General features: G+C 37.1%; 1 protein-coding gene across 5 annotated transcripts in view; it reads left to right on the top strand.

The window, feature by feature from the left end:
• Positions 1 to 16,221, top strand: part of LOC105197858 (IQ motif and SEC7 domain-containing protein 2) — a 55,569-nt gene that overhangs the window by 20,195 nt on the left and 19,153 nt on the right. For 2 of the 5 annotated variants that reach the window (XM_011164436.3, XM_039454532.1), the window contains exon 1: positions 11,449 to 12,382. The exons of 2 other annotated variants lie outside the window; for them this stretch is intronic. The gene's annotated coding sequence lies outside the window, so the exon portion shown is untranslated. Of the gene's footprint in view, positions 1 to 11,448; positions 12,436 to 16,221 lie in introns of those variants that run through there. One more of the 5 variants, XM_011164435.3, reaches the window with a different exon arrangement.

Genomic DNA, 16,221 nt, shown 5'->3' on the forward strand with positions numbered 1-16,221 from the left:
TAACTGCACAGACATTACTGTATAATATGAACAGTCGCGGCGTTGAAACGGTCCGCGTCAAAGGATACTGGAATTACTGGAAATACCGGATTATTTTATACGTGTCAGAGCATTGCGCGGTCCGATAGAATCGAAAAATCAACGATCGAATCGACGGCAGCGGCGACTCCTTGGCACTCCGTGTCGAGAATCGACTGCTATATCTCAAGGAGAGAATCAGTTATCATAGTTATCAATAAGAAAATTCTACGTTTAAATACGCGCAGTAGATCCACGTGTAAAGCATTAATTATTGATAGACGTAAATCAACCATTAAAAAATTTTAATTTTTCTTTATCTTGGAAAAAGAAAATTAAAAGTTCATTTTGATAAAATCAGGGAAGAATTGTTGATTGAGTATACCGTATAGATTGTCTAAATTGTACGGTAATATTTTATATTTTTACTTATACTGTTAAAAATCAGCAGCAGAATTTAATATAATGTAACGGAAGCAAATTTCAAAGAGTTATACATTAAAAACATTTAATGTAAATTTAATGTTACAATTGTACTAAATTTTATGCAGATGCTTTTGAATTATAGATATATTAAATTTAACAAAAATATGAAATAAATGAAAAATGAATGTTATTATAAAGATTAAATCGAGAAATTTTATAAAATTTATCAAGTTTCCTAAATCATTTGACCACAAATTTTATTACAATAAATGATATCAATAAGACTGATAAGTAATAGTATAGATAATGGATTGTAATAGATAAGTGATAATAGTAAACCTTGATATGAATAAAAATATGTCAATTGCACAAATAATTTTATTTCGATTTTTTCTTTTCTATTATTTATTAATTATTAAATATCTTGTCTTTTTTTGACAAATTATTAATAAAATAAGAATTAGTTAATGGTTCCTTATATTTTTAATTACTTTAATTCATAAATTCGATACTTTTAAAGATAATATGATTTAAGAACTCACACGAACCATTTAAGTTATTAAAGGATTATAATAAATTAATGAGCTAAAGGATTATAATACATTAATTTCTTATTGGTGAAAGATTTTAAGCATTATAGTTGAATATTCTAATAATGTACTGAGAAAAAAGTTATTAATATTTAACAATAAGTTAAATTAAATTTCTTCAGTTTAAATTTTTATGTATTTAACTTAAATACATAAATACTTGAATTATAGATATTTAATCAAATTAACATTTTTTTTCAGTGTAGGTACCTAAAATTTCAAGCTACAATTTCCAACGTTCATTTATATAAAAATTAATATCACAAGTGGAAAGTATTATAAGAAATAACTTATAAAAATAGTATGCATTTGACTATTCTCCCCTTTTTCTTGAGAAGACTCGTAAATTCAATGTTAAAATAATTATATGTAATTCGATCGGTGCGCGATACTTCATAAACGACATTACGCGTATTTAAAGGACTTCCGAGCATAGTAACGAGAAATATTAAACGCCATGGGAATCGCACTTTATACCCGGGCTCATCGTAACCGCCATTGTGCCGGTAGGAAGTGCATAATAGAGCAGAAAGTGAGACAGTCCTCTTCCTGAAAAAGCGATACTACTTGTAATCCGCCGAGAACAATGCTCGCGGCAAATCGCGAGACGGAAGATCTTACGGCTTTTCGTCGTGTTACGAGTGCACTTGTATGTTTCCCGCGTTAAATTTTTTTTAGAAGTGGAACACAACAGTTCTACTCAGATATCCCACCGGATACGCCTAGCGCGTCTGTGTGTGGATAGACTATGCATAATCTATTCGTTAATGTTGATGCGCTTGCAGAGGCGCATATGATGAAGACGCATCTGAATACGTTCGTGGTTCGCAAGTTAAGTGGATCGCGTAAAAAAGCGAGGCGTTAGCGGCACAAAAACGTACTTGAGAAAACCTCATTACCCTTTATAAGACGCTTTTTCCCCGATGCTCATGCTGAACGTTTGCGCAGGTTCGTTTCGTGCTCGCATAACTATTTTTCATTATCGTACACACTAATTACGTATAATAAAAACAGTCATAATTTTCGACTGAGAAATGAGAAAAGATTCGAAGCCTACGAAATCGAATTCATGTGCTGTCGTATAATTTAACGAATTATTATTATTAATATTATTTAATTACTTCGCGCGGAGTAACGATGCGCGTACAACAGCAGTGAGTGGTCTATTTCAATATCAAAAGAGAAAATGCTGAGCGGGTCGGCTGGAAAGAGCTAAAAGCGTCGTTGACTTGGAGCCAGCTTGAGAATATTTTCACATCAGACAGAAGTATGCGAAGGCGACGAGCGCCACTTTCCGTGGTTCGATGCTCCGCGGGGAGGAGAATAATTACACGCTTATCGTAATTAACGTTGACATTTTCATGATGTACATCGCGAAAAAATGAGAAAATTCGAAGCCCCTGTTTATAACTCCGATAACGCTTTTACACGTCGTAAACAGACGGTATATTAGAAGAAAGTTGATAATTCACTTCGCTCGAGCGTGTGTTTAACGAGAAAAATAATAAAAATTGCACAACCTAACTAACATCCCGGATGTGGTTGGTTGAGCGGCGAATGAAATCAATAGGTACGCAAAAACGACGGAAGAAATTTGTGTTATCATAACTTTCACCTACTCGAACGGGTTTGTGTGCACGTGAGATTTGTGATGCCTTGTCGGGTGATAGGGCAACGATCTGTATTAGATTTCATTCAATCCTCACGCGAGTCTGTGAGACCCAGCGAAAATTTCGCGTCTTCGAGTTACCCCTTTATTTAAACGTTCGTATTTTGCAATTCAGCATATTTAAATTTGGATTTCATAATCGTATTGTGTGCCTTGTACTCTTATGCTCACTTTCATCACTTCTAGATAACTTTATCTATGAGCCATCTCCCAGAGCATGCGGTAATTTCTAGTAAAATTCTACTACATTTTGTGTCGAAAGTTAAACTGAAAGAAAATTTACTAAATTTTAATAAATACTTATTCAATTGAAATATTCACCAAATATAAATGTATATTTATTTAGTACAAGAATTATCAATTTAAGTATCATTTTTTTCTTTTAGAGTAAATTATTTACGTGCCGTAAGTAAATATTTCATTAATACTATTCGGCAATATTTATGATGTTTCTCCATTCAGCAAATGAAGAATCTCTTCATTACATAAGAAACTTTGACATATAAAGGCAAACTAGCAAGTAACTGCACAACATACACTTATACGCTTCTAAATAGATCAGACTATCGAGAACAATTAACAAAAATGCGCAGGTCTACTAAATTGTTTAAATTATATAACGAGTTATTGCAGAAACAAGGGAAGGAAGCCTCGGTCGGGGCTGTAAATTTTTTTAGAACATCATTGTAGGCTTCTAAATAAATCCCGACTAGCAAGAAAAATTAAAAAAAATGCGCACGCCTACGAAAAATTATTTAAACAATATAAAGTTTATTGCAAAAACAGGAAAACGAAGTCGCGGTCGGGGCTGCAAATTTTTTTAGAACATCATTATAACCTTCTAAATCAATCCCGACTAGCAAGAAAAATTAAAAAAAATGCGCACGCCTACGAAAAATTATTTAAACAATATAAAGTTTATTGCAAAAACAGGAAAACGAAGTCGCGGTCGGGGCTGCAAATTTTTTTAGAACATCATTGTAGGCTTCTAAATAAATCCCGACTAGCAAGAAAAATTAAAAAAAATGCGCACGCCTACGAAAAATTATTTAAACAATATAAAGTTTATTGCAAAAACAGGAAAACGAAGTCGCGGTCGGGGCTGCAAATTTTTTTAGAACATTATTGTAAGCTTCTAAATCAATCCCGACTAGCAAGAAAAATTAAAAAAAATGCGCACGCCTACAAAAAATTATTTAAACAATATAAAGTTTATTGCAAAAACAGGAAAACGAAGTCGCGGTCGGGGCTGCAAATTTTTTTAGAACATCATTATAACCTTCTAAATCAATCCCGACTAGCAAGAAAAATTAAAAAAAATGCGCACGCCTACGAAAAATTATTTAAACAATATAAAGTTTATTGCAAAAACAGGAAAACGAAGTCGCGGTCGGGGCTGCAAATTTTTTTAGAACATCATTATAACCTTCTAAATCAATCCCGACTAGCAAGAAAAATTAAAAAAAATGCGCACGCCTACGAAAAATTATTTAAACAATATAAAGTTTATTGCAAAAACAGGAAAACGAAGTCGCGGTCGGGGCTGCAAATTTTTTTAGAACATCATTATAACCTTCTAAATCAATCCCGACTAGCAAGAAAAATTAAAAAAAATGCGCACGCCTACGAAAAATTATTTAAACAATATAAAGTTTATTGCAAAAACAGGGAAACGAAGTCGCGGTCGGGGCTGCAAATTTTTTTAGAACATTATTGTAGGCTTCTAAATCAATCCCGACTAGTAAGAAAAATTTAAAAAAATGCGCACGGCAATGAAAAATTATTTAAACAATATAAAATTTATTGCAAAAACTAAAAAATAAAAAAATTCTAATACCAAAAACGCAAATAAATTTTAATATAAAAAAGTAAAAAAAATTTTAACATTCACAAACAGTAAGAACATAACAAAAAAAGAGACCATATTCTCGCCACCTCCTCGTTGGTTGGTCTTGGGTAGCGCAAAGAGAGAGAACAATATGTATGTTTAGCAGTCAAATTATATTTCTGATCTATAATTTACATCAAAGTAGAAAATTGGGAAATCATACTATTTCTTTTCTATAATGACAATATTATTCCTATACGGCGCAAGCAGCCAACCTTAATATGATTGCTAATAAATTTCCAGCGCCGACCAAGCCCTTGTTTCTGCAATAACTCGTTATATAATTAAAACAATTTAGTAGCCGTGCGCATTTTTTTTAATTTTTCTTGCTAGTCGGGATTTATTTAGAAGCCTACAATGATGTTCTAAAAAAATTTGCAGCCCCGACCGCGACTTCGTTTTCCTGTTTTTGCAATAAACTTTACATTGTTTAAATAATTTTTTGTAGGCGTGCGCATTTTTTTTAATTTTTCTTGCTAGTCGGGATTGATTTAGAAGCCTACAATAATGTTCTAAAAAAATTTGCAGCCCCGACCGCGACTTCGTTTTCCTGTTTTTGCAATAAACTTTATATTGTTTAAATAATTTTTCGTAGGCGTGCGCATTTTTTTTAATTTTTCTTGCTAGTCGGGATTGATTTAGAAGGTTATAATGATGTTCTAAAAAAATTTGCAGCCCCGACCGCGACTTCGTTTTCCTGTTTTTGCAATAAACTTTATATTGTTTAAATAATTTTTCGTAGGCGTGCGCATTTTTTTTAATTTTTCTTGCTAGTCGGGATTGATTTAGAAGCTTACAATAATGTTCTAAAAAAATTTGCAGCCCCGACCGCGACTTCGTTTTCCTGTTTTTGCAATAAACTTTATATTGTTTAAATAATTTTTCGTAGGCGTGCGCATTTTTTTTAATTTTTCTTGCTAGTTGGGATTTATTTAGAAGCCTACAATGATGTTCTAAAAAAATTTGCAGCCCCGACCGCGACTTCGTTTTCCTGTTTTTGCAATAAACTTTATATTGTTTAAATAATTTTTCGTAGGCGTGCGCATTTTTTTTAATTTTTCTTGCTAGTCGGGATTGATTTAGAAGGTTATAATGATGTTCTAAAAAAATTTGCAGCCCCGACCGCGACTTCGTTTTCCTGTTTTTGCAATAAACTTTATATTGTTTAAATAATTTTTCGTAGGCGTGCGCATTTTTTTTAATTTTTCTTGCTAGTCGGGATTGATTTAGAAGGTTATAATGATGTTCTAAAAAAATTTGCAGCCCCGACCGCGACTTCGTTTTCCTGTTTTTGCAATAAACTTTATATTGTTTAAATAATTTTTCGTAGGCGTGCGCATTTTTTTTAATTTTTCTTGCTAGTCGGAATTGATTTAGAAGGTTATAATGATGTTCTAAAAAAATTTGCAGCCCCGACCGCGACTTCGTTTTCCTGTTTTTGCAATAAACTTTATATTGTTTAAATAATTTTTTGTAGGCGTGCGCATTTTTTTCAATTTTTCTTGCTAGTCGGGATTGATTTAGAAGCCTACAATAATGTTCTAAAAAAATTTGCAGCCCCGACCGCGACTTCGTTTTCCTGTTTTTGCAATAAACTTTATATTGTTTAAATAATTTTTTGTAGGCGTGCGCATTTTTTTTAATTTTTCTTGCTAGTCGGGATTGATTTAGAAGCTTACAATAATGTTCTAAAAAAATTTGCAGCCCCGACCGCGACTTCGTTTTCCTGTTTTTGCAATAAACTTTATATTGTTTAAATAATTTTTCGTAGGCGTGCGCATTTTTTTTAATTTTTCTTGCTAGTCGGGATTTATTTAGAAGCCTACAATGATGTTCTAAAAAAATTTACAGCCCCGACCGAGGCTTCCTTCCCTTGTTTCTGCAATAACTCGTTATATAATTTAAACAATTTAGTAGACCTGCGCATTTTTGTTAATTGTTCTCGATAGTCTGATCTATTTAGAAGCGTATAAGTGTATGTTGTGCAGTTACTTGCTAGTTTGCCTTTATATGTCAAAGTTTCTTATGTATTTTATTTTGAATGAGAATCCCTGCTTTGACGAATCTGCTGCTGCGAATCCGCTGCTAGCTTCAACATCATTTTTTTCTTTTAGAGTAAATTATTTACGTGCCGTAAGTAAATATTTCATTAATACTATTCGGACAAATATTTATTGATTTTTTCTCTCTCAGTGTAGCAATATGAAGAATGGCTCTTCGTTATTTTAGTTATTCGTATATCTTTATTTGGAAAATAGTTATCGGGAGGTATGTAGAAATCGAGCATTAGGTAATTTTTTTTAAAATTTCTGTCATAAGTTAAAAATATTTGATCGGTTAAGTATGAAAGACCAGGTGCGCGGTCCGTTTATACAGAAATATAGCGTGTAGGGTTAAATCTCTCCTGCCTTTGGGCCGATAAATTTCTTCGCTACCGTGGACGAGCCAGTTGCTTTAGGCGAATGATGTATTTTCTGCCTCGAGTCTGCCTCGTACGTAGTAGCAGTAGTCGACCTCGATTTTCATTCCATCTATACCGGTACTTGAACTTCCTACGTTTATTTGATCGTGCATTACAGAGGAAATTGATTATCTGCACACTGTGGGGCTGCGATGAATAAAACCGTTTCTGTGATTTGATTAATAACGCCTTATTTTCACAATTTGTACTGTCTGTGCGAGCACAGATTGAATGCAACGGAATATTACCTTGAGCGTGGGCAACCTAGCACATGAATCACGCATACGTGACGGACATTATTTTTATAAACGATTTCCATTACGATTATTTCCCACCTGGACAACCTGTCGAACGTGTAAGCCTTTACATTACCGGTCTTATAACAAAAGTATCCTTATAAAAAAATATATCCAGCTAGGCGTTTGCCTCAAGTTGGAGATTTATTTGAGAATTAACACTCAATTTGAATGTCATTTCGGACCACCAACGCCTAGTTGGGTGTATTTTTTTTTTTTTATATAAGCGTAAGGGGTAAATGATATGGGATGTTGATAAGAAGTTTCTCCATCTAAATTATCGTAACGCATAAAGAAGCTTGGAAGCAGATGGTACGTGCTAGACGTTAAAATCATTTCTTCGGATCGTCGTTCGCGCTATATTAAAATGTAGAGTTACGACGTACGATGTTTACGTTCATCATGATCACGAGGTCGGCAGACGAAAACCGATTCTCGCTGGACCGGTTAAGTGATCGTATTAAGCCGGAGAGTCCACGGTGGCGCGAGATCGACGACGAGGGAGAGGTGTTACTTCGGTGAGAGTAGTTCCCCGCGCCATAGTCCTAAATACTGATTTCGTGCGGCAAGTTCGCCGGCAGAGAGCAACCCGCAAATTTACGATCGTTAAACCCGAGAAATTACCTTCTTATCTCGACGCATCTCAATTTATGGCAATGACTTGTTTGCCATAATTTAATGCGCGTCGTTCAATTAATCCTACCTACATTGTTGTGTCAATTGCGATGCATGTTTTGATCGCTCAAACCCCGCGATAACAATGTGTCGAAGGTTTGCGGGAATTGAAAGAGAGACGCGAGGGAGAAAAAATGATTTCGAGAAAAAGTTAGATCTCAGATTATGTGGCGCGGAGAAGCAGATTAAGTGGAAAAGAGAAAAAAAGGGTTACATTAATAATTTATATCAATGTAATTAATTTAATTTATAATTAATAACATTGTAGCTATATATAATTGCGAAGATGTTAAATAACTTAATTTTTTTTTATAATTAATGGTATATTTTAATAAATAAAGCGTGATAAAAACTGCGCGGGGTTTCAATGCACCGTCATCTGATGCATTTTTTCCCAGGTTTCTTCTTCACGCTTCTTCGCAATAATGGATGCACCGCATCGTGTCGGCGTGCACTTAATCCTCTCGTTTCAACGCAGCGTATATTAGCGTTTTGAGCAAGTTACCCGAGCATAAATGCAATTCAGACACGGCCATATCCTGCTGATCGCGCCGGCGACCGACGGACGCCGAGCGTGCGGCTCCCGTCACGTTGAAGACACTCAGGTCTAAAGCGAAAGTCGAACGCGATCTCTTTCGTTCCCGGCCTCTCCTCACCTTCGTCCGACCTCCCTCGAGCCTTCTTCGTATGTACAGAGCTGGCCCGTCTGCCGTCTTTGCTCCTCCGTTTTCCGGAATATCCCCCGATATCTCTCTTCTCTCTCTCTCTCTCTCGCTCTCTCTGTCTTCTCCCTCCCTCCCTCTCTCTCTTTCCCTCTTGTGTAATGACAGACCGTCTCCGCCTGGTACGAGCTAATCGGTACTCGTTATATAAAGCGACGACCGCGCGCGACACTATGTCAAGAACTCCTCGCTCGGGAGGCAGAGAGAAATAAGTCCGAAGTGTCATTGCTTCTGATAAGAGACGACAGAAGCAGCAGGTCCCATCATTTTTGTGATTTAAAAGGAGAAAGGAAATGTTTTCGTAACAGTGCTAAAAAAAAAAAAGAAAACAATCGTAGTTGTTTACGTTTTAATGAATAATGCAATGAGTTTTATATTACATTAAAAAAAGTTACTAAAAGTTATACTGTAATTTTTTGTGTAAACAACTTGTTTTTAAAACAGAAGGGAGACGAAATATAAAATTGAAAAAAATTACAAATCAATCTCATTCTAAAAAAACTCGAGTTTTGATTAAATTTATTATATGTTCATTTATTTAGTTTTTACTTTGAACACATATGAGCATTTCTCAATTTTTGATTTTTTGTAAGCATTTGCGAGAGAATGGATTTCTGAACTCTTTACATTCTTCTTACGGATGTGTAAGCGTTTGTTTGCACGAAATCTTACGTCTCACACAAGTATAATATAGCTCGGAGCGTGACATAAACCATTCGCACTTAGCAAAACGTCTCTTAATGTTTTAAAATGGGCAACGTGCGTCGGGGCAAGCTGTTTATGATACAACGATGAGGAAATGATGAGTGTTCTACCGTTTCTTCGAATCGCACGAGAAAGAGAGCGTTCGATTATATTAAAGCGAGATTTCATTAAATTTTTTGTCGCATTACTGATTTCGCAGTAGCCGTAATACGATCGGATCAATATAAAATAAAATAAAGTTATATCGCATCATGATGAAGAAATAGAAAAATTATATCGTATCCTGATGAAGTTCTCATTGTATTAGATTCAGAATTTAATGTGTATGAGAAAAATATTGAACGAATGAATAACATCGTACGTAACATCATAAAATTATAACAATCAATGACTAAAGCAAATATAGGTGATACCAGCGATAATCTCAAGATAAGAAATGCAGGATCTCTTTTATCTCATTGAAACTGTTATCATATTAAGTAATGATTATATAATAAAAAGGATTCTTCCAGTAATAGATAAAATCGCTAATAATATCAGCCAATATTCTTTTTACTTACATGTGTTTATATGAATCTGGCATAAAATTATTTAAAAATTAGTTGTTTCTTTTTATATTAATTATTTCTATAATGTAACTTTCTTTAATAGAGTGTAATTATTTGCAAAGATAATTGTTACAAAAAATCAATAAAAATCCGACAGTTTTATATTTCGCGTAAAATATCATCACATTTTACGTTACAAGTACATTGTAACTAAAACCATTAAACCATTAAACCATTGAAAATATTTTACATCCCAACATTCTTTAATAAATAAAAATTCTGTGGTAAGGTATACAAAGTGAGAAGTCGTTTATTGGTATTTTCGTCCAATAACATCGCGATATCTACGCCGGAACAATTATGGGAGAATGAACAACCGCGTCGCAAGTGTTGCAGCAAAACAGCAGCATATCTGTCTAGATCGGGCAGGCAAATTAGCGAATTCCGGTCGCGAGATAATTTATAATTTCCGTTGCTTGCAAATGAATTTTTATTTGTTGCACAATTAAAGGTACGCCATTTCTTCCGTGGTCTTTGAACTTATGATAAATGTTCCAGTCGCTGCACATTACGAAATCGATTGACGACAATAGTCGAAATCGTAGTTGGATAGCATCGAAACGCGATCGCGAATCGATACGCGAAGCGTAACGTTAGTAACAATGAGTGAAAGTCTCCCGGCTGGCCATCTCGACGAGAAAGCTAATGAGAAAACATCGCTGTGTTTTGTAAGTTAAAATATTGGGTCGCGTCAGTAGAAATGAAACCTGTCGTGTCATAAATTATAATTCGGTTTGCGACTAAATTAGCAAATCAAATTATATTCTCAAATTAAACTGAATTCGATACAGCGGATTTGCTAATATGGGAAAAAACATCTTAAAGATGTATATCGAGGAAAATAAAAAAGTAAAGACAAAATACGTTTAATGGCTTTAATAGAATTAACTGTGAGTAATTGATCATATCCAGCTTTTCCACGTTCTCCATAATAGTCTATTCCAATTATCACGTAATTTAAAAAATGTCATTAAAATTTTTTTCGTATGTTTTTTTTTTTTTTTTTTTTTTAATTCTTTCCGCACAGAACAGAGAGGGAGATATTAAAGGATAAAAGTTTAAATTGCTAAATACACGGATTTCGTGATCTAATTCCGATGTACGTGCCCGAGGATCTTATTTCTGGCCGAAGGTCGTTCCGTTCCGTTCGTCGCCAGAATTCGTCATGCAAGAATATCATCGATCAGCGAGCCATTTCCTTGATCAAATAGAGTCGTAAGCGAAACATCGTCGTCCGGCGGGTTCTAGTCGCGATCGTGCACGAGAAACGAACCCGTCATCGTCGTCGTCGTCGTCGTCGTCGTCGTCGTCGTCGTCGTCGTCACGTCATGTCGCGTCTATCGACGGCGGCGGAGGCCGAGCGCGAGGTGGGGTATCACCATTCGACGATGTGAACATCCAGCCCGCCGCCGACTGGCTGGCTCAGTCAAGCTGAAACCGCGAAAGACCGCGATAGAGCGAGGCGAGCGAGCGGGCACGCGCGCGTGCCTTACTACGGGGGCCTCTCACGAACGTTTCACCGTTTCTCCGATGCCGCTCGTTCGCCGCCGACCGCGCGGGAGGCAGTGATTCTATAACGTGCGCGGTGATCTGTCAAATCGACGACGACGCTCGAGGACGACGAAGTGATCCTCCCGCGCGCGATAACGCCTGATAACGACGCGATGGCCCGGGAGTGCGGCGAGTGCGGTGCGATATAACGCGCGGATTTTTTTTTCTTTCTTTTCTTTTCTTTTTTTTTCGTTCGCGCGGACTTTGCGCGCGACAGCGCAGCGGCTCGAGGCGGAGTAACAACAGGGCGAATCCTCGCGATTCCGCACGGCCGCCGCAGCGATGCTCTCTCGTCGCAGTCGTTTACGGCTAACCAGGCGGAACTCGCTTACGGGATATGATGTCAGTGAAATAAACGAAGGACGTGTACGCCGTGTGCGCCTTACCGGTAGTTACCGTATCGGTGCGCCTTAAAAAGCGCGCTGAATCATCGCACGGTAAAATTCATCGACGGTGCGGTGCGTCGTTTACGCGAAGCGAGGTGTTGCTGCGGAATTGCACAATAAGCTGTACAATAAGCGAGGAGGAAAAAAAGAAAAGACAAGAAAAGAAACAGCCGCGCGCGCTCCGCGGCGCCGGGAGTGTCTTCTGCCGCGAAAGTCGCGGCGCACCGCGCCGACCGTGATTACCGCGGCATTTAAAGAAGGTCATCGTTCAACGAGGCAGAGATCACGGGATCGAAAGCATCCATTAACCCAGCTCTGCTCTCTTCCTCGCGTTTATTATACACGACGGAAAATCATGACGGAAGGGGGGAGGACGGGCAGCAGCTTGTGAGTAGTCTCAGTCGGTCGGTCGCTTACGGCTCGCCACGGCTTTCACGACGGTATTTACACTCGACTGCATTCTGAAAATCGCACGCTGTCACTGCGCGACGATGAAAAAGAGGAAAGAGTTTCGTTTAAAACGCCGATTAAGAACACTAGATAAGAATGCTAAGGCCGTGAGAAAAGTATAAACGCGGAAAGAATTTCATGCTCGTTTAAAATAATCTTCTGTTGTTCACGAAACAACGATATAAGTCACGAATAATGATACGAATATCAAATCAAGTCGTAAGAAAACGAACAAAGGAGAACATGTATACGTACATATTGAGAGAATAAAATTATATATATTTTTTTTCGTCGTCCTTAGCTCATTATCATATATTTTTATTTAGATTTTTCTGCTCTAAATATAAATTAGATTTTTAATGCGCCGTGTATTAAGGAAATATTTTTTTTCATAATAAGCTCTTCTTAAATGCTGCTTTAAAATTAATATCTTCTCAATTATATTATCACATATATAGATAGATTTAAAATTTTTACATAATGTAATCTTTGAAGACTCTAAATGAGACTTAATAATGAGCTAAAAATACAATAATTAAAATTGTAATAGTATTAAACAAGAAAAACAGGATACATTCTTAAGAACGTAATTTAAAATGTTTTTATGTATTGAATCTTAAATTGAAACTCTCCGAAGGAATATTAAAAGATATTTAAAATAAATAATTTAAAATAAATTTAAAATAAATAGAGACGAAATAAAAAATATTTCTCAATTTTCTATTTCGAATCTCTAAGGATCTCATTTAATGTATTAAATGTGTTAAAAATATCTGGATTCTGGTAATTAAATAGGAAATAATTATTAGGCACAAATAATATAATAATCTATAAAAAATGATGACAAGGGAAAGTTTTCTTGATCAATAAATAAAAATTGAATAAAAGAGTGAAAATACACGATAACAACGATCTCGCGAGAATTTGCCTACCTGTAGTCTACATAAATATTTACGAATTACTATTGAATGGCTACTTTAACATATTTCTCCATCAAGATAAAGCAGTCGCTATCGATTTGAATAATAAATATTTCGTCTGTCTCCGGGTTTTCTGTTCTTTCTTGAAAAATGTGAGCCGCTCTCCATCGGCGATCTTCCCGACTTTTAAAGGTATTGCGAATTCGCGGACGTGGCGGGCGAGACGAAAGCGCCAGCAAAAGCGGAAAGCTATATCGTCAAAGCCTACGTCGCGGCGGTCACGTATGTGCACATTATACGGCCGTCAATATAACGCTACGATAATGATACGTATTAAATTCACACAGTGTGCGTCACGAAACGGCGCGGCGCCTGTCGCCGACGTCGTCGCACGCTCCGTTTCGGCATTGAAAGCAATTTGGGCAGTAACCCATTTGGGTGCGCGCGCGAGTGTGCGAAACGCGTGCGTGTACGTACGTACGTGACGTTTCTCGTGGCGGTTGTCCGTTTAAATCAATCGCGAGTGCATCGACATGCATGCGCGGCGGGCGCCGTCAGACAACGGCGCGCACTGTTGCGCGTTAATGGAAAAGTGTCCGCGCGTTTCATTATTGAATAGTACAATACGTAGGAGACATAACGTAGAAATAGATACAATTCATCCCGGCGATAGAGTATCGCGGCTCGGAACTAACAAATGGCGCGCACATAGTGTTTTTCACGTGTCTGCCACGTAAGCACGATAAGATACGAGTAATTTAGAGTTGTGTACATATGACTCGAGCGGCACATAAAACTCGGCAGTTTCAATTTATCTCAAGATTATTGCTCGGCGGGTCGATTTATTTTTTGTTGCGTTAAAAGAAAAACAGTATATTTTTATTTTCTTATTCCAATGAAGTGACTGCGGAGAAAATGAGAAAATTGGCACGCGATTGTATTGAAAGCTTTGTAATGGCGAACACGTCGTTTCATCGTAATATCTGAGTAACATTAATGGAACGTTAATGACGGCGATCGTAAATGGAATTAATACCGTTAAATTTTGCATTACATATTTTTTTTTTTGTTTACTGTTATTATTGTTTCGCGCATTGTCCTCTCTTTATTGGGACGCTCGCTCGATTCCACGTGGAGAAAAACAAATTTGAAAAACTAAAATATTTAATCCGATACGTTCAACTAAACATTGGCTTGATTCAACGATTTGTTACACAACATTTATTACACAAGAAAGGATGTAATTTATTCATGTCACCCATTGACATTATTTATTCAAGAACTAAGCCAGTTCAGTATTTAATTGAACGTCAGAGATAAAATATTTTACTTTTTCAACCAATTTTTTTTTTTTTCACCGTGATGTCGGCGAAGTGTCCTTTCGGTGATCGTAATCGGAGAATTATGCACCTCTGACGCGGAGCTGACCTTCCTTCGTTCGCTCTGACGTCGCCTCAAGCAAGCGGCTGTCCAATATAATGGCCGATTGGCAATATCGCGTGCGCGCCTGGATATAAGCGGGCTTAGAACGATATCGGTTTCGAAGCTGCGGATACGTTCGCGGCGACATCGGCATGTATATCATTGTGAGGAACTGTTAGCGCGACGTACGAGCGCGATAACTATGTTAACAGCGTCCCATGTGCACACACGCATCGAGCACGTGGAGCACAGGCACGTAGCGCGGAATAGTATTGCCGGTACCGTTAATACCATTCGCGCGATATCTAGTCGCTCAAGAGAGTGCACGCGGGCATGCGGAATCGCCGCCGCCGCTGCTGTGCGCGTGTGGGAGCGCAAGTGACGCCATTTCCCGCCCTCTCCTCCCCCTCCGTCCCTCCCTTTTTCGCGTGAGAACAAAACTCGGATACAATGATATCGGGATAATCGAGCCCGGCGCGCTTTCGGCTACGCCATCCTACGCAAGCGAGTTCGCTAACTGTGCTTGAAAAGTGCCAGGAAACTCCCTACTGCCGGGAGAGGAAGCGTGCGAGTCATACTCGCAATACTTCCACGGAATTTCGCACTCGACTTTCGGTTGCTCGTATTTTTCGTTGCTGCTCGTTTCTTTCCGCTGAAATCTAAATGTACATCTTTACTTTTATTGTATTTTAGTGTGTGTACATGACGAAAGAGCAGCTGAAAACGGAACGGATCAGTCGGAATAATTGAAAAATTAAATATCTGTTAAATATCGTTGAAAACAAAATTGTGTTTAATTTTAAAATATTGAAATGTTTTACTTCCATCTCCATTTGTCAAATACTTAAAGCTGTTTTAATTTTAAATGTTTAAATTGAAAACACTGAAACGTTCAAGTTGTAAAAAATTCCAATTTTAAACGCTTTAGTGTTTTTAAATCTGAATTCCGTTTAGAACGAAAATATTTTCAAGTATTTAAAAATCAGAGAAATAAACAGAAATAAAGCATGTTGAAATTAAAAAACGCTTCTTTTCATTTTTTGAAATTAATTGTTGGGTAAATGCCGTAGTTAATCGAATAAATTGAACAGCTCACATTAAATTAATTGCTAATAGTGAAGCGACGTTCGACGAGTCTAAAACTTGGGAAGATACCTCTATCGCAATTTAGAGCACGATCTTTAGTGCTCTTCAACCGCGAGGAAAAGTCTTTCCAGAAATCGATCCAGCTCGTTCACCACCCGTTTTATTATTCACTCGAACGTCTCGGCACATTTCCTCGAGGGTATCCGATCCACACGTTTTCTCCGGATTTCGAAGATAAATTTATCCTTCAAACGATACCAAATGAAAACCGCACGACCGTGTATTTTCTACGTTGTATTTTACGGACCGTTATCCAGAACCGGACATTTTCGCTCGCGTTTAGTCAAC

The sequence above is a fragment of the Solenopsis invicta genome, chromosome 10, assembly GCF_016802725.1.
Source record: "Solenopsis invicta isolate M01_SB chromosome 10, UNIL_Sinv_3.0, whole genome shotgun sequence".
Lineage (NCBI taxonomy): Eukaryota > Metazoa > Arthropoda > Insecta > Hymenoptera > Formicidae > Solenopsis > Solenopsis invicta.